General features: G+C 35.7%; 1 long non-coding RNA gene across 1 annotated transcript; it reads left to right on the top strand.

The window, feature by feature from the left end:
* The first annotated feature begins 14,381 nt into the window (after positions 1 to 14,381).
* LOC143391185 (uncharacterized) lies at positions 14,382 to 25,196 on the top strand. Its single transcript, XR_013090270.2, has 4 exons — positions 14,382 to 14,449; positions 14,703 to 14,816; positions 21,615 to 21,697; positions 24,935 to 25,196. It is a non-coding gene; the product is annotated as an uncharacterized LOC143391185 (long non-coding RNA).
* Positions 25,197 to 26,229: the final 1,033 nt, after the last annotated feature.

Raw genomic sequence — 26,229 nt, 5'->3', positions numbered from 1 at the left:
CATTTTGAAAAATGATTGAATTATGTATTATAAAACTTGACAAGACTTCAAAGAAACTTAGCCTGTTATTTTGCAAAAACAGACATTAAGATGTCCAGAGTTTGTGTTACTCATAGCTGATATTCTTCTTGTTCCCAATCTTAGCCAGAGAAATAGAAGTCATCCTTAATGTCTCTCTCTCCTTCAGTCTTACACCAAAACTATTAATTATTCCTAATGATTTTATCTCCTCCCCCCTCTACCTTTTATATCTGTGCAACCCGCAACCAGGCCACACAGCTGTTATCCTCTGGACTCCAATAAAAGCCTCCCAGGTATTCTTCTCACATCAACCCATGCATCTGTAATTACTTCTCAATACTTCATTCAGATTTAACCTGTTGAAATACAGTCATGATCCTCTGACATATCCTACTTTTCACCCCACCCCATTGGTTGACTTCCCATTGCTAGTCATTGGTTTGTATTTACTCTCCAAAATCAAGTCACTGTGGCCTTCTATAATTGCTACAATATGCCTGCTACCATGTCCAGGTTGTAAGGACCTTGCATATGCTTTCCCTCAGCCCTATTCACCTCATTGATACCTATTCATCCTTCACATCTGAATCGTAACTCAGCCTGTCTAATCTCCCAGGTACAATCTCCATGTAACTTTTCATTGTAGTACTAAATAATAAACACTTTTTTTCAGATAAGAAAGATGGTTTATTAACCACTGCAATAATAGTAGTCAGAGTATTGGCATTTAAAAAAATTTTATTGGTTCTTTTTAGTTATACAAGACAGTAGGGTCTATTCTGATATACTTATACAAGCATGGAATATAGCTTATTCTAACTAGGATCCCAGTCTTGATGTACGTGATGGTGAGATTCACTGTGGTATATTCATATATGTACATAGGAAAGTTATATCAGATTCATTCTGCTGTCTTTCCTTTTCCTATCCCCTCTCCCTTCCCATTACTCCTCCTCTTGTTGATGCCTGAATTTTTAAAAATTGGTATCTCTTCTCCCTACTACACTACAAGTTTATAAACCCAAGGACAGTACACATTTCTTTTCATCCTTGTGTTCTAGAATAGAACAGAGTCCAAGGAATTCTGAAGTGTTTAATAAATATTTGTTAAATGGATGAAAGAGTGAAATCACCCAAGAAGTTTATGTGCAACTAAAACCTAGACTTTCTGACTTTAGGTTTAATGTTACTTACAGACTACCTACTGCTCTCAATTTGGTGTAGTCAACAATGCACAGCAATATAACACATCTATAAAGCACAAAGAAAATCATTGACATTCTTCAATATTGTACTTGGCAATGGTAGTAGAGTACAATATCTAGGAAAATTACTACAGTAAAATGACAAGAATTTGTGATTCTGCCCCTCACTCCTTAACATTCCACCATTACTTAAAACAGCTGAAGAGTAGTGCCCTGCTCTTCCTGAATAGATTGCTTTATACAATTTGAGATGTGATAAGTTAACAACTAGATGTTTAAGTGCTTTTTTACATAAGAAGTTAATTTATTTAAATGCAATGATCACAATTAAAGTTGGAGGGATTGTCTAAATCAGAGTTGGCTAGGCTGATAAATATTTAGGAACTATGTTCACATGAAGAAGGGTGACAGTGTCTAGGTCCTTTGCAAATTTACTTGGATCCTTGATGTAATAAAATTGTTATTCTCTGGAGTCTTCTATACCTCTGTTCTCTTCTTTTAAATGCTTTCTTAAGCTGCATAGTGATTTGATTCCAAAGGAGGGTGACCATCATAGCACTGAACAATTAGGGAAGTGTCCCTCCATGCTCTGCATTCATCTTATGGTTGATTCTCAATTGTACTATAGACATGATGGCATGCAGGGTGCATGGCAGGGTATTATAGAAAGTTCTTCAGGAGAAACATTTCCAACTAGTAAAGGGCCTATGTGGCCAAAGGTCTGATATGAACTATTTTGGAATGTGAGAGAGGTTTATTTTTTCCAGTGAACAACTTTTTGAAGGGTGGTTGGTTCTGCAGATGGCCTGAAGAAGCTTATTAAAGTATAATGCAACTAGACCAATGGTACTGTGAAACCAGCTGAGTTTTATGATCACACTTCTTTTTTAATTTTTAATCTTTTTAAATCTTTTTTTTGTGGTGCTGGGGATTGAACCCAGGGCTTTGTGCATATAAGGTAAGCACTCTACCAATTGAGCTATATCCCCAGCCCTTATGATCATATTGCAATCAAAGTATATATTAGGGCTTAACTTGAGATAACAAAAAATGTATTCTTTTTGACTGATTTAAATTCACTCATTCATTTACTTAACCTGTGACTCAGTTTCAGACTTTGTGCTAGGTGCTAGGAATATAAAATAAGCAGGTCTACTTCTCCCTCAAGAAATTCAATTTCATGAGCAGAAAATTACAAAATCATGTCCAAAATGCTGTAACTGATTCCTCTTCTCTACTAGCTCATATATTCATGACTTTCTTGGCATCTCTACTTGGTGCCCAGGAACATCCCAAATTCAATCTGCCAGGGAGGAACTGCTGAACCTTTTTCATCAGTCCTCCCCTCCCACCTCATCCTCATCCTCCACCTCATCCTCATCCTCCCCTTTCTGCTGTATACAAACATCTCAATTTGTGAAACCATCTTCTTCTAAACAATCATCCATCCCAGAAAATTGCAAGTTTCCCTGAACTTGTTCAGGCCCCACTTACTTCAGTTATCAAATTCTATTAATCTTATCTAATCATGAATCTTTTAAGCCATTCCTTCCTAATTCTCCTATTTATCACTATTTTAATCCTGAATGCTAGTAAGCCTCCAAACTAGAATCCCAGACCAGTGTGGGGGCCCTCTGTAACCCATCCTTCTTATGATGCTATTTCTGTAGGGCTTTGAGAGGTCTACTTGGAGAGCTTAACACAAGGCCTAACCCACAGTAAATGCTATTGTAATTAGCAACATGTATTAATGTGGATGTAAAGCACTGACAAGCCAGGCTCCTGACCAGGGAACACTGTGTTTGTTTTTGCTATGCTAATCTGCAATATCAATATTCTTTAATTTAAGGGTGATCAGACCACAGGATATCTGGCTCATACAGTCTAAATTTTTAAGAAATAGTATAATGAAATGATAAAAGCATTGACCGTTAGATTCAGACAGACTAGCATTCTAAATCCAGTGCTGCTATATAACAAGCCATATAAAATGCTACTTGATGCTATTTTTTCTTCCATTGTCCTCATTTTTTTCATATAGAAAGCCAATTTTCTACTTGAACAGTTAAGATTAAGCTCAGCAAAAAAGTGACAAAAAGCCCAAAATAATAGTGTCTTTAAAAAGATAGATTTTTTTTCTCCCTTAAAATTATATCCAGATAGGCAATCTCGAGCTGATACAGTATAGGCCTAATCATCAGGAGTACCATCCCTGTGCTCCATCATCCCCAACATGTGGCTTCCACCTCGTGACCAAAGAACGCTGCCCCAGCTCCAGCCATTGTGTTCACATTAAAGCCAAGAAAAATAAATTTTTAAAAGTCAGGGTGACACAGACCTGTAAACCCAGCTCCTTCGGAGACTCAGGCAAGAGGACCACAAAGTTCAAGGCCAGACTGGGAAATTTAACAAGACCCGGCCTCAAAATAAAAATTTTAAAAGGAACTGAAGATTTACCTGAGTGGTAGAGCATTTGAGAGCATGCAGGAGGTCCCGAGTTCAATTTCCAGTACTGCAAAAGAAAAGAAGTGGGGAGAGATAAGGACATTTCCCAGATTGCTTCCCTCTATAATTATATATAATAATATAGTTGATTATATATATGTGTGTATATGATATATATATATATATATATATATATATATATATATATATATATATCACCAAATCTAACTGCAAGAGAGGTTGGAAGTTTGAAATTATACTGTTTTCTGAGTAGCCATGTGCTTAGTAAAAATTGAAAGTACTACCTTACATAGAAAAAGGGGAGAATAAATGTTATAAATATCTTAACCTGATTTCCACAGATAGCAGTAAATGTGTACAGATTGGCATTTATCAGGAAATAAAAACCCAGGGAAACAGAAATGGGGAGGGAGCTGGTGAGACAGGGGAGGAGATGGAGCCAATACTAGAGTCTTTATTGAAGGTTGCAAATGAGTCAAACACAACTGGCTGCTTAATTTGATAGGACAGTCCTCAAATGGAAGTGTCAATGATTATACTTCAGAAGTCTGTCAATGTGTGGTGAGAGGAGAAATTCGACAAGATCTTCCTTCTGTCGAGGTCATCCTACAGGCTTCCTGGCAATTCCGATTGTATGTGCGCAGGCACTGAACAGCTCCTGTGGCATCTCATGCCTCAGCCCAGCAGAGACGCCTCAGAGAGGGAATCAACAGGCATATGACTTGGGCATGAGAGGAATCGCCATCACATGGCATCTGTATGAAATCGGAGCAGGTGCAGAACTGGCCAGCCTCAGCAACTCCTAGGCCAGAACAAGAGGCTGAAGCCCCAGAAACAAATGGGACTGAAAGATCCAAAGTGACACCTAAGAGACACTGGATGCAGCAGACATTCAGCAGTCTCTGCCACACTATTCTAAATCTAGGCTAATCTGTCACTGAGAAAGCCAGTGAGCCCCTACATATGACCTGCCCAATATCGAAAATACTTGCACAAACAAATTAGTGACAAGATTTAGCAACCTCCAGCTATAGGCCAGGTTGTTTTCTAACAGCTTTCTGAGCACTATTTCATTTAATCCTCACAATAAACCCAGGTGGAAGGTACTCTTTCTCTTAGTTTCCTCCCTTCCTTCTTCCTTCCTTTTGTCTTTCTCTTTTTTTAATTTAATTTTTACCTCTGAAGAAATAAATGGAGGGAGGTATGAACAGGGCTGGTAATCGGTGGGGCCAGGATTTATACTCAGGCAATCATGTGAAGCTTGCATGCTGTGTTACTGCGGGAATTAATAATGAGAAGGATGCAAATGCAGTGTGCAATCATGAGAAGATATTCTCGGGAAAGGAAATTTTATGATCTTAGAGAACAAATCAGTATCTGATGGAAAAATAATAGAATACACCCATCTAGTTTTACAGAGAAACTAGTTCTGCCTTTGATGTCTTAGTTCTGTGCTGATGTAAACTTCTGAGGATGTGAGTCATCTCTAGCCTGGCCCCTATATTCATTCTTTCCTCCCAGAGGATACAAATCTAACTCTAACTTTCTTCTATACTACCCTTGGTGCCTGGCCTGAGGGCACCTTTTTTGACTTAAAAGCTTGATAGTTGTAATACTCATTCATTTTTTCTTGGAATGAAAATGGAACTAGGTCAGCCTTTTTGAGTTTTCTTTCTTTTCTCTGGCCCCTCATTTGGTAAAAATTAGATCCGGGCCATCCAATTCCTTGACCTTTCATTGAGTCTCAGGACTGCAGCCTCTGAGGCCTACTTCCTCTGAGAAGGGAGGCATCATTCTTCTTCCCACCCTTCCAGCCTCCCCCAGAACTCTGCATGGGAAAGAACAGGAGAAGGAGAGGAAGTAGGCCAAAAAAGGCTTCAGTGGGATTGGATTGAATTTCAGGGGAAACTCAGCCTGATCATCTTCACGTTCATTTCCTCATTCATCACACAGAAATCTCACCTAAGGTTGTGCTGAGAGTAACGTCCAAATCCAAGGTCTCTCTCCTTTTTTGAAGTTCTTTTATTTTTCACTTTAAATATATACATATATATTACAAATATATGCATATTCACAAACATTTATACTCATACATGCATACATACATATATATATTTAAAGATAAATTTTTCCCCTAAGATCATCATTTGTTCACTCAGCAAACATTTACTGAGTGCATGAAAAGCACCAAGAAGCACATAAGGCATCAGAGGAAGATTCCTACAGCTGTCATTTCTATTTTTTTAATTACTATTACTGGGAATTGAGCCCAGGGGCAACTTACCACTGAGCTACATTCCCAGCCCATTTATTTAATTTTTTTAAATTTTAAGACAGGTCATTCTAAGTTGTTTACCACCTTGCTAAGTTGTTGAGGCTGGCCTCCAAGTTGTGATCCTCCTGCCTCAGCCTTGCAAGTCACTGGGAGTGCGCTGTCATTCCCAACTTCAACACGATTTCATAAAAAAATGTGATATCTAATAAATACATATATCATTTGCTGCTTCTCTGTTTAATGCAGTACTGAGGACTGAACCTAGGGCCTTGAGCATACTAGGCAAGCACTATATCACTGAGCTATACACCAGCTACATGCTTTTCACTACCTCTTCCTCCTCCTTTTAAAACTTTTTTTCTTTTTTTAGTTTTCAGGACTGGGGAGAATCCAGGAGTGCTCTATCACTGAACCACATCCCTAGCCCATTTTATTTTTTTATTTTATGATAGGTTCTCACTAAGTTGATGAGGCTGGCCTTGAATTTGTGATCTTGTGCCACAGCCTCCTTAGTCACTGTGATTATAATGTGTGTTACCATGCCTGGCTACATCATTTACTTCCTTTTTTAAAAATTTGTTCTAATTAGTTATACATGACAGTAGAATGCATTTTAACACACCACACATAAATGGAGTATAACTTTTCATTTGTCTGGTTGTACATGATGTAGAAACACACCAGTCATGTAACCATATACACATAGGGTAATAACGTCCAATTCATTCTACTAACCTTCCTACTCCCATACCCCCCTCCCTTCCCTTCACTCCCCTCTGCCTAATCCAAAGTACTTCTATTTTTCCCTAGCTACCCCCCATTGTGAATTAGTATCCACATATCAAAAAAAAAAAAAAAACATTCATTCTTTGTTTTGGGGGGGATTGGCATATTTCTCTTAGCATGATATTCCCTAGCTCCATCCATTTATCTGCAAATGCCATAGTTACATCATTTACTTCTAAATCACATTTTGGATTATTTTTTACTGACCAAGTGCCTCTAGACTTCATCCATAGTGTATTTACTCAGTCTTTAACTTCAAATATTGTAACTTCTTGTCTACTTCTTTACTATTTATTTTCCAACTATCTCCATTGAAAGCTGATCTGAGATTGGACTCATGGACCTTGTTCCTACTTGAATTCTCTTAAGAATCAAGGGCTCTCCAGCATCACAGACTATATGAAATTAAATATTCAATGGCTTTTGACCATCAGGGATATATCCCATTCCTTTCAAGAGGTCAGAATCATCAAAGAACCAGAAGATTCAGTATTCTGAAAGATACACATAAAAATGAAGATATACTCAAACTGTGTCTCAGTTTTATCTCTGATATAACAAAATTGAAAACAAGAAAACTATCTAGATTCTAAACAGAGTGACTCTTCATAGTTTTAACTGTTCATTTATATAAAATCATACTTGCTATGTGGCTAAGTAATTACTACTTTGAACCGAGTGACATTTTTTACTAGAAACCTGCAAACCTTAATATTTTTTAACTTTTGAGCTTAAAATATTAAGCTAAAAAATGAATTGATCATTTCACACCCTATGCCTTCAAAATCCTACAAAATTTTTACTTGTTTGTGTATCAGAATCAGAGACTATTTACACTAGAGGATTTGTATATTAGCAAAAGATAAATGTATTATTAACATGCTCATGAGAGTAGAAAAGAAATATATGACTTACGGTTTAATGCAATGTTAATGACTATGGCATTACTTGCCTCATAAAAGTGATACTTTGGTTTTCATTTTTCTGAAAAGATGACTCATATCTTTTGAATAAGATGTCACACTAAAAAAAAATAATTTCTTTCAAGCAATTTCCTTAAACAGAAAGAAAAATGGTATTAGAATTTAAAAGTTCCAAGACATTCAATACTTTGGAGAATATAGTAAGGTAGTTTCTCTCATGTACCTTTATACACTTTGAATAAAAGCATTGTTAAGTTGGTAAAATAATCCTAAAATACAATTAGACATCATGTGTCAAACTGAATATAATTAGGAGTCCTAAATGCATTCATACTCCTGGATCATCTGTCCATTTCTAAGAATATATAAGAAAATAAGGACATGGGGGCTGGGGCTGGGGCTCAGTGGTAGAGTGCTTGCCTAGCATGTGTGAGGCACTGGGTTCAATGCTCAGCACCACATATAAATAAAGTAATAAAATAAATGTCCATCAACATCTAAAAAAACTTAAAAAAAAAGAAAAGAAGGACATGGTTTAATACATATTTACAAAGATGTTTATTACATATAAGTGCAAACTTGAGAACAACCTAAATATCCACAAACAAGAAATGTTATATAAATTATGATTTACAATTTACAGTTGACCCTCTGTTTCTGTGGGTTTCACAACTATGGGTTTAACCAGCCACACATGGAAAATAATTGGGGGTAAAATTGCATCTGTACTGAACACAACAGACTTTTTTCTTTTCATGATTCCCTAACTCACACAACCTAACAAATATCTACATTGTATCAGGTATTATAAGTGATCTATAGTTGGTTTAAAGCACACCAAAGGATGTATCTATGTTATATGCAAGTACCACGCAATCCTATGTAAAGGATTTGAGCACTAGTGGGTCTTGTTATGGGGCGTGTCCTGGAACCAATTCTCTGGCAGAGTGCTTACCTGATATGCATGAGATTCTGGGTTCAGTCTGCAGCGCGCGCGCGCACACACACACACACACACAAATACAAAGAAAAAGTGAAAAAATGTTCATTATATAATGTTAAATTAAAATCATGATATAAAACAGATATAATATCATCCCATCTTAACAAGTTATTTTGTTTATATTTACATGAAAAAGTCTGAAAATGAAAGTAACAGCTCTTATTCCCAAGTGATAAGAAACATGCTCAATATTTTTCTTTATTTTTCACAATTCTCAAAAATAAGCTTTAATGATAAAATATTATTAAACCACACTTAAGCACTTTTTTATCTGATACTAGGGATTGAACCCAGGGGTATTTTATGATTGAGCCTTATTTCCAACCCTTTTTATTTTATTTTGAGATAGGGTCTTCCTAAGTTGTTTAGGTCCTTGCAAAGTTTCTGAGGTTGGTCTTGAACTTGTGATCCTCCTGCTTTCATTTCTCTGGAATAAATACCCAGGAATGGAATGGTTGGGTCAAATTTTAAGTCCAACTTTAAGAAACTGCCAAATTGGTTTTCAAAATGATTGGTCCACTGTATATACACACCAGCAACATATAAAGAATTCTAGTTGCTTTAAATCCTCACCAACACATGATATTTTCATTCTTTTTAATTCTAGCCATTCTGGAAGATGAGTCATATCTCATTGTAATTTTAATTTGTATTTCTCTAGTAACCAGTGACAAACTTTTCATATGCTCATTTGTCATTGATATATCTTTTTTTAATATTTATTTTTTAGTTGTAGTTGGACACATACCTTTATTTTATTTATTTATTTTTATGTGGTGCTGAGGATAGAACCCGGGGCCTCACACATGCTAGGCAAGCACTCTACTGCTGAGCCACAACCCATTCCTCCCCCCATATATCTTCTTTAATGAAAGGTTTTTCAATTATTTGCCCATATCAGTAAAGACTGGCCTCCTTACAAGAGATATTTTTCTATTCTAAGAGAAAAAAAAAAACTTTGTCTATTAAAGTATTGCAAAGATTTTTTTCTCCCCACCCCATACAACCCAGTACTGAGGACTAAACCCAAGAGGGTTCTACCACGAAGTTACACCCCCAGGCCTATTTATTTATTTATTTATTTATTTAGGGTTTCCTTAAGCTGCTGAGGCTGGCCTCCAACTTGGGATCCTCCTGCCTCAACATCTGAGTTGCTGGGATTATGTACCATCAGGCCCTGCTTGACATTTTATTTTCCTAAGTGTCTTTCAAGAAGCAAATTTTGTTTTTTGTTTTTGTTTTAATCTCAATGAAGTCCAATTAATTGGATCCTTTTATTTATTTATTTATTTATTTATTTATTTTTTAAATTTTTTTTATTGGTTGTTCAAAACAGTACAAAGCTCTTGACATATCATATTTCATACATTAGATTCAAGTGGGTTATGAACTCCCATTTTTACCCCAAATACAGATTGCAGAATCACATCGGTTACACATCCACATTTTTACATAATGCCATATTAGTAACTGTTGTATTCTGCTACCTTTCCTATCATGGGAACAAATTTTTACTCCTCACACTTCAGATAGAGCCCTAATATCCAGAGTATACAAAGAACTCAAAAAATTAAGCAATAAGAAAACAAATAACCCAATCAACAAATGGGCCAAGGACCTGAACAGACACTTCTCAGAGGAGGACATACAATCAATCAACAAGTACATGAAAAAATGCTCACCATCTCTAGCAGTCAGAGAAATGCAAATCAAAACCACCCTAAGATACCATCTCACTCCAGTAAGATTGGCAGCCATTATGAAGTCAAACAACACCAAGTGCTGGTGAGGATGTGGGGAAAAGGGTACTCTTGTATATTGCTGGTGGGACTGCAAATTGGTGTGGCCAATTTGGAAAGCAGTATGGAGATTCCTGGGAAAGCTGAGAATGGAACCACCATTTGACCCAGCTATTGCCCTTCTCGGACTATTCCCTGAAGACCTTAAAAGAGCGTACTACAGGGATACTGCCACATCGATGTTCATAGCAGCACAATTCACAATAGCTAGACTGTGGAACCAACCCAGATGCCCTTCAATAGATGAATGGATAAAAAAAAATGTGGCATTTATACATAATGGAGTATTACACAGCACTAAAAATGACAAAATCATGGAATTTGCAGGGAAATGGATGGCACTAGAGCAGATTATTTATTTTTTTTAATATTTATTTTTAGTTTTCAGTGGACAAAACATCTTTATTTTATTTTATGTGGTGCCCAGCGCACCATGCATGCCAAAGAAATGCCTTGGTGCTTTTATGGAAAACTATTCAAGCCTACTTCTCTTCAATTCCATTGATCTGAGATGCTATTTTATGCCTATTTCACACAATTTTATTTTTTTTTAAGAGAGAGAGAATTTTTTTAATATTTATTTTTTAGTTTTCGGCGGACAAAACATCTTTGCATGTGGTGCTGAGGATCGAACCCAGGCTGCACGCATGCCAGGCGAGTGCGCTACCACTTGAGCCACATCCCCAGCCCCACACAATTGTAATAATGTAGATTTATAGTAATTTTGGAATCAGACAATATATGCCTTTCAATTTTGTTCTTCATTTTAAAAATTGTTTTGACTATCCCAGGTACTTTTCATTTTCATATGAATTCTAGAATAATCCAATGAATCACCCCAGAAAAAAAGAATGTTAAACTTTTTTTTTAAGAGAGAGAGAGAGAGAGAATTTTAATATTTATTTTTTTTTTAGTTTTCAGCGGACACAACATCTTTGTTTGTATGTGGTGCTGAGGATCGAACCCAGGCCGCACGCATACCAGGCGAGCGCGCTACCGCTTAAGCCACATCCCCAGCCCAGAATGTTAAACTTTTGATTGGAATTTTACTGAATACATCGGTTTGGGAAGAACTGAAATTTAAGCAACACTGGTTTTGTTTGTTTTTGTGGTACTGGAGCTCAAATCCAGAGCTTCATGCATGCTAGGCAGGCTGTCTACCATGGAGCTATATCCCATTCCTAATAACACTGTCTTCTAACTTCTGAACACATTGTATGTTTCCATTAATTTAAAAAAAAAAAATTTATCAACATGTTTTATAGTTTTCAACATGTAAGTCTTAACATGTTTTGTCAAATTTATTCCTAAATATTTTATATTCTTAATTACAAAGAACATATAAACTGAATTAAAAATTAAGAATTTCTTTATGGGGCTGGAGTTATGACTCAGCAGTAGAGACCTCGCCTCGCGTGTGCAAGGCCCTGGGTTCGATCCTCAGCACCACATAAAAATGAATAAATAAATAAAATAAAGTTATTAAAAAAGGAAAAGTAAAATGTCTGTTAAAAATTATTTTTAAAAAATAATTTCTTTAGTAATATTAAAAATGAAAGAATATAGGCTGGGGTTGTGGCTCAATAGTAGAACGCTTGCCTAGCACATGTGAGGCCCTGGGTTTGATCCTCAGCACCACATAAAAATAAATAAATAAAATAAAGGTATTGTGTCCAGCTACAACTAAAAATAAATATAAAAAATAAAAAATGTACTTCTTTATAAGACTTAACAATAAATAGAGCCTTAAATGATCTAAGTTTGAGGACTATTTTCCCAACCAACAATTTAGATTTCAGTTGAGATAAATCATGACAATTAGGACAGTTAAAACTGGAGGTGTCTTAATTAAGCAGCAGCAATAACTTCAGTGTGTTAATAAACAGAGGTATTTGGTTACAAAGACATGTGTCCTACCTGGAGTTGGAGGCATAAGTGACGTTTGGGTAGCAGTGGTTGTCACCATGGAATGGGTGGCTGCCATATAACAATGTGGCTCTCATTTATTAGAACAAAGCACACTGTTTGGGAATTTGGACTAAGGTAAGGTCAACTTCAATGTAGACTAACAAAAATGTCAACAGAATCAATTGAAAATAAAATTCCCCAAACATCCCCAAATTGAAAAGCTGCTACCAAAGATCATTATTTTATCTTAGATACACGATGTACCATTTAAAGAAAGATATTATCAGAACTTCTAGACAGATTGTCAGGAAATCCTCTTGGTTAAAAAAAAAAAAAAAAAAAGAAGGGTAAGAGCCTCGCCTAATTTACTATTATTTGGAAAAACCCATTGGCTTGTGTGATAAAGACTAAAAAAGACTGATTATACATCTGGCCAGGTGCCAAGTCATTCTTCTGTGAACTCTATGATAATGGACCTTCATTGTTCTGTTTGTTATCGCTGCCAATTCCTGTCCAACTGGTCCTCGGCAGTTATGTGGGCTTCTGCCATTTATCAAAAGTCTGAGGCTTAAAAGTCTCCCTGTATTTGTCTAAAACAACGATTCATTTGTTTATTATGCACACTTTAGACAGAATTTCCAAGGTTCACATGTGATTGGTAAACTTCCACTATTTATAAATTAAAGAAGTGTGTATAACTATATTATGTTAGGAAAAATGACACAATCAGTAAAATGATTTTTGTAGTAGCCATTTTCCCTAGTCTTTGACTTAACAATGAATCTTTTTAAAAAAAAAAATATATATTATTTTTAGTTGTTGATGGACCTTTATTTTATTTACTTGTTTATATGTGGTGCTGAGAATCAACCCAGTGCCTCACACCTTTGAGGCAAGCATTTCACTGCTGAGCTACAACTCCAGCCCCAACAATGAATCTTCTTAGAAATCATTGAAATAGGAATCTTCTGTTTATTTAAAACATAAAATTATGTTGTATCATATTTGATAAAATATATGCTAATGATCTTTTGCATACAGTGAGAGTGTTACAAAATTACGTAATGTTAAAGCCAAAAAAAGAGACCAGATTTAATTTAAGAATAAATTTTTATATAATATCTGTGCTAGAGATGAAGATGTCATTGTGGTTTTTGGACTTCTTTTCACTATTTAATTTCCATCCACATAGGGTTAAAAAGTTCTTTTGCAATTTTTTTTTTTTTTTTTTTTTGCAGTTTAATTACAAAATTAAACTTTGTGAACTGGGAAATATTTTGTCAGACTCTACAGCTATTAAATTGCCATTTTTCAAACTTCCAAATATGAGTTAATGAAATAAAGATAACATCAGCTCAAACATTATCCTATATAATTCTATGACTGTGTTGTCTTTTGGTTTGAAAGCATGAGTTTATTATAGACAAGACTGCAAAGAACTAGTGAAAACAGGGAAATAAAGACATAAAATATATACTTCGTTTCCAAATTCATTTTAGAAAGCTATTTTGGAAAGCTATTCTGCAAAGTAAGCATCAAAAATTGGAAGGGAAGAAGAGAAAGACCAGAAGTATGATTGTACAGTATTTACTTGGTCACAGAAGATAATAATGAAATTTCATTAATGTCATATTTATTTGCAGATTCTGCAGAAGAGATTAAAGAAAGACAATGCTAAAATCCTAACTCAAAGGAAGAAAATGTAGTTTTTTAAAAAAAAAAAAAAAAAAAGAACAGATTTTTTTTTTCCAAGATCATCAATCACTGGCAATTTCAGAGTTGTGGAAGCAGCTATATGTCCCATAAGGGAATCCAGGCACTGGATGCCAGAAAAGCAAAACAAACAAACAAAAAAAGTGAACTCTATGGCAAGTGGGGTTGTACCAACCTCTCCCAGCTCTTGAATGTCCTAAGAGTTCACAGTAAAAATTAGTCCATGAGTTTCATTTCTCATCTCTGGAGTTGACCTCTGATACTCTATTCAAGGATGTAGCATCTGACATGCTGCTGCCTGGGAAGGGTGGAGGAGGAAAGGACAGGGCAGGAACTGGGGTTGGGATCAGGTAAGAGTGCTTGGTTTCAGGGTCATTTTAATTGCCTGAATAGTGTGGGGTTTGATTTTTGAACTTAGCCACTGCTGCTGGATGAGCGCCCATAGACAGGTTGCCTGATTAGGTCCTGTGCTCCTGATTTTCTCTAATATTAAAGACAATTGAGGCTATTTCATGGGCAGTTCTAAGATAAGATGACAGGATGTCCCCTGTGAGAGAAGACAAATGCTTTTCTTAGGATAATAAACATTCCACAATTCCGCAGAGGCTATTCTTTATTTGTTCCTCCTGCCCTGACAATGGGAAATCACAAAGCTTTTTCACCTCTGACCCAAGGCCACTGTGCAAGCACAACTTCAAGGAAGAGCATAAAGATAAGGTAAGAATCCCTAGGAAGGAAGGTGTTGGCATGGCCTGCTGCTCACAGCCCTGCCTCATCCTACTTCCTCACTTTTCTCTCAGCCTCAGATTCTTTGGCTCTATCCCACCTTATCTGCCTCTGGAGTATGTCCATTATTAATCCCAATTTTAGGTGTGTTACATTGGTTTTCCTCTTGATTCAGCTGGGACTTGGTTGGAATAAAATAAAATAAAACACTGAAAAAAAAAAAAAAAGGAAGCAAATATGAGATCTTGGAAATGGATAGGTTTACAAAACCCAGATTTTTAATTTTTATCCTAATATCACCAAAATCTAGTTTTAGCCTAGTTGAATTGGCAGTTTGTGAAGTACCCAGTTCCAATTATTTTTCTTGGCCTCCACACTGTCTGGGCAGATGGGCCAGAAGCTAGACTCAGCTCCTCAGATTTCTGATCCATGATACTTTGAAGCAAAGGATTTCTAGTGGAATCTCAGGAAGGATTTTTCATTCCTTCTAGAACTTTTGTGTCTGTTTCTCTGGAATTAGCCCTCAGATTGTCAGTTCTAGCTGGGGACTCAATTGATTTTCCTTCCCACAGACTCGTGACTCTTTTTGAATCAAATTTATTTCTAAGTAATAATAATAATAAAAGATTTTCCTCTCTGCTCTGCAAGGATCCTACGGTGATCTTCAAAGCAATCATACTGAGTACTGGCACTCCAATTCCTTTTTGTATCCATGTCTTTCTCATGGATTAATACATTTAAAAAGTTGGTGTAGTGCTTTTAGCAGTAGGATTGGAAATAAAATTTAGAGATTAAAGACAACTCCAATGCTCCCTGCAATAATGGTTGAGTAAGGTCAATGAACAAGATGGACTATGAGAAAGGATCATTATTTGAAATGTTAACAATGTGTTTCTGCTACAGGGTACAAAAATGAGCCAGCACTTCTAGCCACATTTTGTATTTGTGCTAGTATTTACCCCTCTAGGAAAGTATTCACCAAAGTTACTTCTGTTTATGACTCCAATTCTCCAAGCTTGCTATGAATTCAGATGACATCTCATATGGCACAGGACTCTTGTTTAGTATCAGTTGGTTGTAAATTGCTGGGCTATTATATCTCCTAGGGCCCTGATTAAAATGTTGATTAAGAGGTTCCAAGAACACCTATCATAAGAGGCCTAATAATAACCCTTCTTATGGGATAGATCAGATGGTAGTCTTACTTCCCTCCAAATCAAATCTAAATATATGCTTCATCAAGATTATTCGTAAGACACCAGTCATTACTGAAACCCAAATGAGAAAGGTCCTGGCTTAGTATAGTATGCTCTAATGCAATTAATAATGGTGCTGGGCATGTTCCAATACACACATTCCAACCAGAATGTAGTGAAAGACACATAACAGCACAGAATCAGAGCATTGCTCATTGTAGAAACTACTTTAAACATACAAACAATAAAATGAGGCTTCCGTGTGGAAAAGTGGTATGCAAATGAACATTTGTTTTGTTTTTTGCTCATTGACTTCTGTCCTCATATTTACCCTGCTCTGTTTCCCAGAGCCTCAGCATAGAACTTGGGTTTACAAATGTTGAAGGTGTTTCACCCCCTTAAGCCGCCTTACTCACCATCATTTTTTAAAAAGCTATTAGATTTGTCTAGAGGATTTTGTGCCCCCGCCCCCATCTCCGCTTTCATTTCTGTTTCTTTTAAGTTTCTTTTATTCTTTCCTCCTTCCCCTTGTTTCTTCTTTCATATTAATAAACTTGTGAATTTTAGGATCAAAGTATTCAGTCTTTCACCATTTATCATGTTAGTTATAGGTACTTCATAAATGCTCTTCCTTAAATTAAGGCAATTCTCTTCTGGTCCTAATTTGTCCAGGAGTTTATCACTAGAAGTGTGGTGAGCTTAGTTGGTCGCTTTTTTGTGTCTATTGAAAGGATTGCATAAATTGTGTCCTTTATTCTATTAATATGAAGCATTGTGTAATTGATTTCTGAATGTCAAAACAATTTTACATTGCTGGATTCTGTTTACCAATATCCTATGAAGGCTTTTTGTGTCTATGTTCATTAGGGATATTGGTCTGTAATTTTCTTGTGATATAGATTTAGCATTGGGGAATATTGATAAATCAATACTATTCATAAAATAACTGAAAGGAGGACTGGGTTTGTGGCTCAGTGGGGAGCACTTGCCTTCAACACGTGAGGCACTGGGTTTGATCCTCAGCATCACATAAAAATAAATAAATAAAGGTGTTGTGTTCATCAACTAAAAATAAATAATAGTAATAATAACAATAATAATAATTGGAATGACTATCCCCTCCTTCTCTATTTTCAGTCGGAATAGTATTATTTCTACCGTAACATTTGTTAGTATTAATCATTGAAACCTGCTGGGTCTGGGATTTTCTGTTTGAAAGGGTTTTAATTGAAAATTCAATTTCTTTGTTTGATGTAGATTTTTTCCCTGATTTTTAAATTTGTGCATCATAATTATTATAGTTTTTATTTGTGCATTGCTGTGATGGGATTTGTTGTTACAGATTCGTACATGCACACCATACACAATATAACAAAATAATTTGGCCAACATCAGTCCCCAGCACTTTCCCCCTTCCTCCTCACTTCCACCCCTTGGTTACTTTTCTCTATGTTATAGATTTTTTTAAAATTCTGTTTCTTTTTTGAAACAGTTTTATTGACATGAAATTAAACTATTCCTTTTAATTTTTGTAGGGTTATAATGATAATTGTGATTTGTTTTTCCTAATTCCTAATTTAGGTAATTTGTGTCCTCTCTTTTATTTTTGGCCAGTCTAACTGAAGACTTATTCATTTTGTTGATCTTTTCAAAGAAACTACTTTTGATTTTATAGACTTTTTCCTATTGTCTTTTTATTTTTCTATTTCACTTATTTCTGCTCTTTGATCCTTATTATTTTCTTCCTTCTATACTTTGGGTTTGATTTGCTCTTAGTTTTCTAGCTTCTTAAGGGGAATACTTACATTACCAAGTTCAGACCTTCTTTCCTTTTTTATAGACATATATAAAGCTATAAAATCACCTTGTAAACCTATCTTAGCTGCACCTCATACATGTTGACATATTGTTCATAACAGTGATTACAGCAGCTCAATTCACAATAGACAAGTTATGGAACCAGCCTGGATGCCCATAAACAGATGAATGGATAAAGAAAATGTGGTATATATGCATAATACTTGGCCATAAAGAATGAAATTATGCCATTTGCTGGTAAGTGGATGGAACTGGAGAATGTCATGCTAAGTGAAATAAGCCAGACTCAGAAAGTTAAGCATTGAATGTTTTATCTGTGGAAGTAACAGAAAGAGGTGGCGGGGATGGGATGTGGGGGAGGAATTTTTAAAAGGGGAATCTAATCTCATTAAAATATAACAGAGACCAGTAGAGTAAAGGAAGGAGATCGAGGGAGAGAGAGAGAGAGAGAGAGAGAGAGAGAGAGAGAGAAGGGGTGTGAATAGGGACGTATTGGGGAATTAAATCTACCAAATTATGCTATGTCAATGTATGAATATACCACAATAAATTTTGTTTTTATATGTAATTATAACATACTAATTGAATTAATAATAATCATAATGGAAGGTAGACCAGCACAGCAGAGCAAGCAGATCAGGGGGCAAGGGGGAGGGCCTAGCTATGGAAGAACTGGGGAATGAGATAGATTTAATTATGATAAGTGAATGTACAAATATTCCATAATAAATTCCACTATTATGTGCAATTATAAGCATCAATAAAAGTTTTTTTTTTTTTTAATAAAAGTTTTTTTAAAAGTAATTATAAGGGAGATCAGTAGACTAGAAGAACTAGGGAATAAAATGAACCAAATTATACTAGATGCACATATGAATGTACCACAATGCATTCCAATTTTATATGCAACTATGATATACCAATTTGAAAATAAATAAATAAAATAGAAGGAAGACCAATAGAGTAGGGGAAGGTGATCAGAGACAAGGAGGGGTAGAGAGAGGGAAGTACTACTGGGGATTGAAAGGGAGAAAACTATGCTATTTGCATTTAAGAATATGTTAAATGAATCCCATTATTATGTATAACTATAATGTGCTAAAAATAAAAAGCATTTAAATAACATGTTGTATTTTCATTATTCAATTCAATATATTTTCTAATGTTTTTGTGATTTCTTCTTTGAGTCATAATTATTTAAAATGTGTTGTTTAATTTCCAAATATTTGGAGAGTCCTTTTATTGTTTGTTTTTGATTTATAATTTGATTCCATTGTGGGCAAGGGAATATATTTTGCATGATTTTAATTCATTTTCAGTTTATTAAGACTTGCTTTATATTCTTTTTAAAATTTTTTTTATAGTTGTAGATGGACAATATGCCTTTATTTTATTTATTTTATTTTATTTTATTTATTTTTTAATGTGGTGCTGAGGATGGAACCTAGTGCCTCACACATGCTAGGTAAGTACTCTGCCACTGAGTTACATCCCCAGCCTAAGACTTGCTTTATATTCTTGTTTTATAGTTTCTACTAGAGAATGTTCCATGCGTGCTTGAAAATACCACTTACTCTAGTAATTTGGGCATAGAATGTTTTTGTATATTAAAAAGGCCAACCTGGTTGGTGGTTCTATTCATGTCTTCTATATTCTCACTTATTTTCTGTCTAGTTGTTTTATCAATTTCTATGAGAGGAGTCCTGAAAACTCCATCTGTGATTGTTTAATTATTTGTTTCTCCTTTCAAGTGGGTCAGTTTGTGCTGCATGTATTTTGGGGCTGTTTTAGATGTGTGTCAATTGTGATTGTCTTTTGTCCCTAGAAATCTCTTTCTTAAAAGTTTATTTTGACTGATTTAGTCACTAAAACCACTATATAACTACTAGTCACTTTATATCTTTCTTCATTCTGAGTTTTGAATCTACAGAGCATCAGAAAAGTAAGCACACTTAGATAAAGACAAGAAAAAAATCTTGTCCATTTTTTCTTGCTCTTTTCAAGATTTTCTCTTTGTCTTCTTGGATCTATAGGCTTATACTTTTAATATTTGAGGCTCTGTTTATTTTTTCTTCTTGCTTATTTCACTCTGTTGTTTGCATTGAATGTTTCCTATTGCTCTATTTCAAGTTCAGTGATGCCTCCTTCTGCATCTCAAATCTTGAGCCCATCTCATAGATTTTAGTTTTAGACCTCAGAATGTCACCTACCCTGATTCAACCACTATACACTATATAACGTATAGAACTTTATATAGAACTATCACACTCTACCCCACAAATTTGTACAATTGAAATAATAATTTTAAAAAATTATGTAGTTTCAATTTCTCCATTGATATTCTCTAGTTTTTATGATACTTTTCTTTAATTCTCTGAACTTATTTATAATAGTTGTTTTGAAGTCTTTTTCCAATAATCCAATATCTGGGCCCACTGAAAGTCAATTTTTATTAACCACTTTTTTCTCCTGAGTTTGGGTCATACTTTCTTATTTCATTGCATATTTACAAAAATAGGACATATGTCTAATACATTGTAGTAAGTATGAACTGCTATATATTTTTTCTGAGTTGTTTTGGCATCTTGAACTTTTCTTAATGGGAGAGATGCTGAGGATTCAGCCAGCGCCTTCATGCTTCATGAATCAACACTCTTCCCGCATCCTAAGCAAGTGCTTGACCCTGAGCTGCATTCACAGACCAGAAATTTTAACTTTTTTAAGGTGTAGAATCTGTCTTCCCTGCATTATGCAGCCATGGATGTGTCTTCTGATATTTTAATTCTTATTTTTTTTCAGCCTCTAAGTTTCACCTTTGTGTCCATTATATACTTTTGAGCCTGTGTATACCCTGCCTAGTTTCCTACTTAGCCAGGGATATAAACAGAACTTACTTAGCATAACTTAGATGAGTAACTCTTTAATGGGGTCACATTCAAATGCAAAAAGAAATGAAAACCATAGAGGCATGAATTATTGATGGAATCATAAAAAACTGTACTTGGGAAAGCAAAAGGCGAAAAAATAAATGCTGAAAGGGGGACCACAAGGAAGTCGATTAATCAATTAGTAACGACATGGTTCATATGTATCTTTTAAAATGTTGGGCTTAACTTGTCGTAATTATCATGTGGTTGTCCTACACATAAGGTCTGATTTTTCCATATGGTGTAAAATATCCTTTAAGACCTGACCCAGTATTTTTTTTATCAGCCTCATTTTCCATTTCCCATCCATTTTCATGTTTCCATACACTCCCACATATCATTTCCAATGCTTCAATAACTTCCCTCTGGATATCTTCATGCCTCATCTTAGGCTCAGAGGAAATGATTTAACTTTTGTGATGCCATTTCTGATTCACAAAAATAAACAGGGGGAAAAGAAAGCACATTCAATAAATAGTGTGTCTTTGGTTAGATCTGGTACAGAGTGAGATGCAGCTTAAATTCTCATCTCTCTTTGCACACCAAAAAATATTTGATACAAAAAAAAATGAAATTTAAAAAGTAAAGATTTGGTGTAAATATGATAGGCTGAATGTATGCATTATCTTTTTCTTCTTCCTAAATCCTACCTTAAACAATTACCTAAGCACCTACAAGGAGAAGGTAACAGGAAGGAAAAAAACTTCTGTCCTAAACTCCAGGTTTAGGCATATGGCCCTCAGTAACCTTTGAAGAATGTGGTACAGGACTGAGCTGAGAACAGGAGCAGTTGGTCTGCATAGATTTCTTCCCCTATCCTCTGACCTCTCCCTTACTTATCTCTGCAGAAACCCAGAGCAAAGTTCACTGTCTGGAGAAGTTGAACCAAAGAGGCTTTGAATTCTGGAATACTAGGCATAGTGGAGATGAGGTAATACCATGCTGGAAAGGGTTGGGGAGATCAAATTAGCCTTTAAGATAAATAGTGGGGAATAAATAAATAAATTTTTTTAAAAAGATAAATAGTGAGATCTCCCATAATTCCAACGGGAGCTTATGATATACTGTTGGACCAAAGATTGGAGGATTTCTTACAAAACTAATCAGCATCTGAAAAACAAAAAAGGATATTTATATGTTGATATACCAAGGAAGCTGCCCAAAGAAGAAACTGCACCCCTTCTCAACCTAATATATGCACATCCATTGAGAAGTCCTTCAGCTACATGTAAATCTTCTTCTTTCTTTTTTTTTTTTTTTTGGACTCTTATTCCCATAATTGATATTTTGTTTTGTTTTGTTTTGTTTTTATTGGTTGTTCAAAACATTACAAAGCTCTGGACATATTATATTTCATACATTAGATTCAAGTGGGTTATGAACTCCCATTTTTACCCCAAATACAGATTTTAGAATCACATCGGTTACACATCCACATTTTTACATAATACCCTATTAGTAACTGTTGTATTCTGCTACCTTTCCTATCCTCTACTATCCTCCCTCCCCTCCCCTCCCATCTTCTCTCTCTACCCCATCTACTGTAATTCATTTCTCTCCTTGTTTATTTTCCCATTCCCCTCACAAACTCTTATATGTAATTTTGTATAACAATGAGGGTCTCCCTCCATTTCCATGCAATTTCCCTTTTCTCTCCCTTTCCCTCCCACCTCATGTCTCTGTTTAATGTTAATCTTTTCTTCCTGCTCTTCCTCCCTGCTCTGTTCTTAGTTGCTAAAGAAGAGATTTGGTATTTGTTTTTTAGGGATTGGCTAGCTTCACTAAGCATAATCTGCTCTAGTGCCATCCATTTCCTTGCAAATTCCATGATTTTGTCATTTTTTAGTGCTGTGTAATACTCCATTGTGTATAAATGCCACATTTTTTTTTATCCATTCATCTACTGAAGGGCATCTGGGTTGGTTCCACAGTCTAGCTATTGTGAATTGTGCTGCTATGAACATAGATGTGGCAGTATCCCTATAGTACGCTCTTTTAAGGTCTTCAGGGAATAGACTGAGAAGGGGAATAGCTGGGTCAAATGGTGGTTCCATTCCCAGCTTTCCCAGGAATCTCCATACTGCTTTCCAAATTGGCCGCACCAATTTGCAGTCCCACCAGCAATGTACAAGAGTACCCTTTTCCCCAAAACCTCGCCAGCACTTGTTGTTGTTTGACTTCATAATGGCTGCCAATCTTACTGGAGTGAGATGGTATCTTAGGGTGGTTTTGATTTGCATTTCTCTGACTGCTAGAGATGGTGAGCATTTTTTCATGTACTTGTTGATTGATTGTATGTCCTCCTCTGAGAAGTGTCTGTTCAGGTCCTTGGCCCATTTATTGATTGGGTTATTTGTTATCTTATTGTTTAATTTTTTGAGTTCTTTGTATACTCTGGATATTAGGGCTCTATCTGAAGTGTAGGGAGTAAAAATTTGTTCCCATGATGTAGGCTCCCTATTTACCTCTCTTATTGTTTCTCTTGCTGAGAAAAAACTTTTCAGTTTAAGTAAGTCCCATTTGTTGATTCTTGTTATTAACTCTTGTGCTATGGGTGTCCTATTAAGGAATTTGGAGCCCGACCCCACAATATGTAGATCAGAGCCAACTTTTTCTTCTACCAGACGCATAGTCTCTGATTTGATATCAAGCTCCTTGATCCACTTTGAGTTAACTTTTGTGCATGGCGAGAGGAGGGGATTCAGTTTCATTTTGTTGCATATGGATTTCCAGTTTTCCCAACACCATTTGTTGAAGATGCTATCCTTCCTCCATTGCATGCTTTTAGTCCCTTTATCAAATATAAGATAGTTGTAACTTTGTGGATTAGTCTCTGTGTCCTCTATTCTGTACCATTGATCCACCCGCCTGTTTTGGTATCAGTACCATGCTGTTTTTGTTACTATTGCTCTGTAATATAGTTTGAAATCTGGTATTGCTATCCCGCCTGATTCACACTTCCTGCTTAGAATTGCTTTTGCTATTCTGGGTCTTTTATTTTTCCATATGAATGTAATGATTGCTTTATCTATTTCTACAAGAAATGCCATTGGGATTTTGATTGGCATTGCAATAAACCTATAGAGAACTTTTGGTAATATCGCCATTTCGATGATGTTAGTTCTGCCTATCCATGAACAGGGTATATTTTTCCATCTTCTAAGATCTTCTTCTACTTCTCTTTTTAGGGTTCTGTAGTTTTCATTGTATAAATCTTTCACCTCTTTTGTTAGGTTGATTCCCAAGTATTTTATTTTTTTTGAGGATATTGTGAATGGAGTGTTTTTCCTCATTTCTGTTTCAGAAGTTTTGTCGCTGATGTACAGAAATGCCTTTGATTTATGCGTGTTGATTTTTATATCCTGCCACTTTGCTGAATTCATTTATTAGTTCTAGTAGTTTTTTTGTAGACCCTTTTGGGTCTTCTAGGTATAGAATCATGTCATCCGCAAATAGTGATAATTTAAGTTCTTCTTTTCCTATTTTTATGCCTTTAATTTCTTTCGTCTGTCTAATTGCTCTGGCCAGTGTTTCGAGAACTATATTGAATAGAAGTGGTGATAGAGGGCATCCCTGTCTTGTTCCAGATTTTAGAGGGAATGCCTTCAATTTTTCTCCATTCAGAATGATGCTAGCCTGAGGCTTAGCATAGATAGCTTTTACAATGTCGAGGTCAGTTCCTGTTATCCCTAGTTTTTCTAATGTTTTGAACATAAAGGGATGCTGTACTTTGTCAAATGCTTTTTCTGCGTCTATTGAGATGATCATATGGTTCTTATCTTTAAGTCTATTGATGTGGTGAATACCATTTATTGATTTCCGTATATTGAACCATCCTTGCATCCCAGGGATGAATCCTACTTGATCATGGTGCACAATTTTTTTGATGTACCTTTGTATCCGATTCGCCAGAATTTTATTGAGGATTTTTGCATCTAGGTTCATCAAAGATATTGGTCTGTAGTTTTCTTTCTTTGAGGTGTCTTTGTCTGGTTTCGAAATCTTCTAATTAGCTATTTCTTTAGATCTCATTCTTCATCAAGTCTGTGTGTGTGTGTGTGTGTGTGTGTGTGTGTTTATGTGTGTCTATGTACAGGGGACACTGGGGATTAAAGCCAGGTGTGTTCTATTACTAAGCTACATCCCACTCCTTTTTATTTTGAGACAGGGTCTTGCTAAAATACTCCAGTTGGCCTTGAACTTGCAATCCTGTTGCTTCGGCATCCTGAGTAGCTGGGAAGTCTGAAGAATTTAAAGAAAAATATTATTAATTTTAGTGATGACCAAATCCTGAACTCTGGGGTGTTACTCGGCCATTCTTATTCCCTGAAGAGGGGAATGAAGAAACATCATTTACCAAGACTGGATCTCTGGTCTCCTATTATTGACAGATACTTTTGCATAGCCTATTTCAAATCTTCCTAATTGGAAAGAGCCAATGTTTTGCAAGAATCTATCGATAATAAATCATTTATATCAAAATTATTGTCCCAAGCTGCTTCATTTGTGATCTAAGAGCTTTCAGTAGATAATTTCCTTGGTGTGCTTTTGTTTTTGTTTTTGTTTTCTTTTTTGTGGTACTAGGGACTGAACCCAGCAGCTGCTCACATGGACTTCTCTGCCAGCTTCTTAGGTGTCCTCATGACATGCTGCCTGGCTTCCCTCAAAGTGAGTGGCCCAAAAAGCAAGTGGTAGAAGTGGCAACGCCTTTTGTGACTTTACATAGGAAATCATACACTGTGCCTTCTATCATATTCTATTTCTGGAAAAAAAATGAAGTCCAGCATACATTAGAAATCAGGGAATTAGGCTCTACCATTTGAAGATTGTTGAATAATTTAATGACATACTTTAAAGCCACCACAATACTCATTACAAGTATTTGTACAAAACACTTTTCCCTCATATCTATTTTGGGTCAATGATTTTTTTTTTCCTCTTCAAGGCGGACACATTTTCCATGTCCCACATTTGTTATCTAACTCTCAGTTTTCTTATGAGAAAGAATAACAAGGAAAAATTAATTACTGTAAGTTAAGGGTGATCACTCTCACATTTAGCTCTCATGTGGGGTTGTTTTGTCATTGGTACTGGACCAATCTGAATTCCTGAACTTAAGGCCAGGTGATAGCAAAAACTGATTTTAAAATGGTTGCAGCTTATGTTGTAACTCACCAGGAACTTGGAAAAGAATACATGCATTTATTTATGTATTTATTTAATATTTTTGTAACAGGGATTGAACCCAGGGATACTTAACCACCAAGCCACATCCCCAGCCTGTTTTATTTTTTTTTTTTAATTTTGAAACAGGGTCTCACTGAGTTACTTAGAGCCTCACTAAATTGCTGAGGCTGGCTTTGAACTTGGGATTCTCCTGCCTCAGACTCCAGAGCCACTGGGATAACAGGCATGTGCCATGCCTGTTGAATGTATTTTTAAAAGTGACAGTCATCAACTTAT

This window comes from Callospermophilus lateralis, chromosome 2, assembly GCF_048772815.1.
Source record: "Callospermophilus lateralis isolate mCalLat2 chromosome 2, mCalLat2.hap1, whole genome shotgun sequence".
In the NCBI taxonomy this organism is placed as follows: Eukaryota; Metazoa; Chordata; class Mammalia; order Rodentia; family Sciuridae; genus Callospermophilus; species Callospermophilus lateralis.
Note: the sequence above shows the minus strand (reverse complement) of the source record. Positions and strands in the feature narration are given on the sequence as shown.